Below are 2488 nucleotides of genomic sequence, written 5' to 3' on the forward strand. Positions count from 1 at the left end.
AAGTCATACAAAATTAAAATTAAAAAAACAATCAAACAAAAAATACAATAAAATCATGAATGAAAAGGAGCAGAAAGAATATAAACTTATATCTGCCCGTTCACTAACAAATAAAATCGATTCCAAACCAGTCCACTGTCAGCATACAGAAAAAAAAGAACAAAAGAACCCTTGAACACAAAAATACAAACAGAACATCACCTTAATCAGTAATATAACACTTCTACATAATAAGTTTCAAGTTGTTTTAAACACAAATAAAGATTTAAACTGTTTCACCTCACTATCAGACCATTCCACAACCTAACAGCCTTAACTGAAATACATCTTTCATCAGCACAGTTCTGAAGTTATGTTTTTAAAGATCTCAATACCTTTTAAATTATATTCACTTTCCCTTTTAATAAATCTGACCTGAATATTATTTGGTAACTTTATTTTATGTGCTCTTTACGTAAATTTTAAAAACTTGTGATCTGTTAGCATTTAGTGTGTTAGCACTTAGTAGTAGTAGTTCTTTATTCATTTCATTTGGAACACAGATCAACAAAGTACAAAAACATACAATCAAAATAAAATCAGATAAAATGAAAGGCAGCAGAAGAATAAATCTTATATCTGTCCCCTTTTTTATACCCAAAATATGTTCAAAAGAAAAGTAAAAATACAACAAACATCAAAACAACTTGAAACATGTAAAAATGAAATAAAAATAAGAAGACATCAATTCAAACAACAATTAGCATGAATTCACTTATAATTCTCCATATTTCTTCAGAATACTAGTTTTTATCATTCTCTTTAATATATACAAGGATCTGTCATTTTTAACCTCATCTTCCAGGCTGTTCCATAATCTTAATCCCTGGATTAAAGTGATTGYTCCTTCAGGCTCGTACCAAACCCAAGGTTTCATAAACTTTTTTATTCCTTTAAGATAATAACAGCTCTCTCTTTTAACAAAATTTACCTGAATGTTGGAAGGTAACACACCTTTATGAGCTCTGTACATTAACAGTAAAATATTATAATCAACCAAATCATAGAATTTTAATAATTGTATTCACAACAGAAAAACCAACTAGAACTAAACAGAAAATGACAAAAAAACAAACAAACAAACAAACACAAACAAACCACAATAAATCGAAACTTTTGTGGGGCACAACTGTACATAAAACAAAACAATAATAATAATAATAATAATAATAATATATATAAAGAACACTTAGCTACAAATGCACAAAACATTAGCTGTAAATTTTACAAAGTTAAATCAGTTTTGCTGTTGGCGAATGTTGATAATACGGCGGCCATCTTGAAATGGTTTCCATGCAGATTAAAATGTTTTTTAGAGACTTTGGTTGTGTCTAAATTCAGGGACCGAGTCCTTTTGAAGGACCTGGTCTAGGTGGGCCAGAATTTGGATGGTCTAGCCTTCAGCTCTAATCCTGCCCAGTGTATGTCCTGTCACACTAAACTTCTGCCAACTTATAAAGCATTTTTATGTCTAAATTGCTAATAAAAGATATATTTGATAGGGCTGTGAAATTAATCAAGTTAACTCTGATTAATTTTAGTGCTGCATGGGCACAGATTAAACAGCTACATTGGGATTAATTAGATTAAAAATATTAATAATTTGACAGCTCTAATATTTGATCAGTTTGTTAGTTACATTATGTACACAAAACAGAAGCTTCCTGTTGATTTTTTCAGTTCCATCTTTAATGTAACGTCTTTAAAATGTTCATAAGTAGTCTGGTGTGACAGGGCCTGTAACTGTGAMGATGCTGAACAGGAGAAGGAAAATCAGCTAAATATTATTTTAATTATATTATAAATTAACAAAATTTAGGGGAAAGACTTGAAGGAGCAACATGACTAAAACTGAATAACACAACCGATTTAAAAAGGTTTTTATTTAAAACTGTACTCCTGTCTCAGTCTCATTAAAGGGATCCATGATTAGTTGTAACTTTACTTTATTTGATAAACATTTATTTTAACTGTAAAATAAAGACTGTAAAAACACTGTAGGATGTTTAGTTTCGTAAATTTTTTAAAATATATTTCAACACGGACGGGGCCATTTTGTTTCCACACAAAGCATTCTGGGTAAATGATGACGTGGATAGGTCCTCGGTGCGAGGCTGCTAGCGAGCTATATCCACCCTGAAGGTTAATCTTGGACAATATCTGATGATCGACTCTTTTAAATGAAACCAGAGAGCGTTGACAGAGAGGAGAAGGTAGAAATGACTCAGCCTGGAACTGAAAATATGTCCAAGATTAACCTTCAGGGTGGATATAGCTCGCTAGCAGCCTCGCACCGAGGACCTATCCACGTCATCATTTACCCAGAATGCTTTGTGTGGAAATAAAAATGGCCCCGTCCGTATTGAAATATATTTTAAAAAATTTACAAAACTAAACATCCTACAGTATTTTTACTGTCTTTATTTTACAGTTAAAATAAATGTTTATC

The sequence above is a fragment of the Austrofundulus limnaeus genome, unplaced genomic scaffold (genome assembly GCF_001266775.1).
Source record: "Austrofundulus limnaeus strain Quisiro unplaced genomic scaffold, Austrofundulus_limnaeus-1.0 Scaffold1133, whole genome shotgun sequence".
In the NCBI taxonomy this organism is placed as follows: domain Eukaryota; kingdom Metazoa; phylum Chordata; class Actinopteri; order Cyprinodontiformes; family Rivulidae; genus Austrofundulus; species Austrofundulus limnaeus.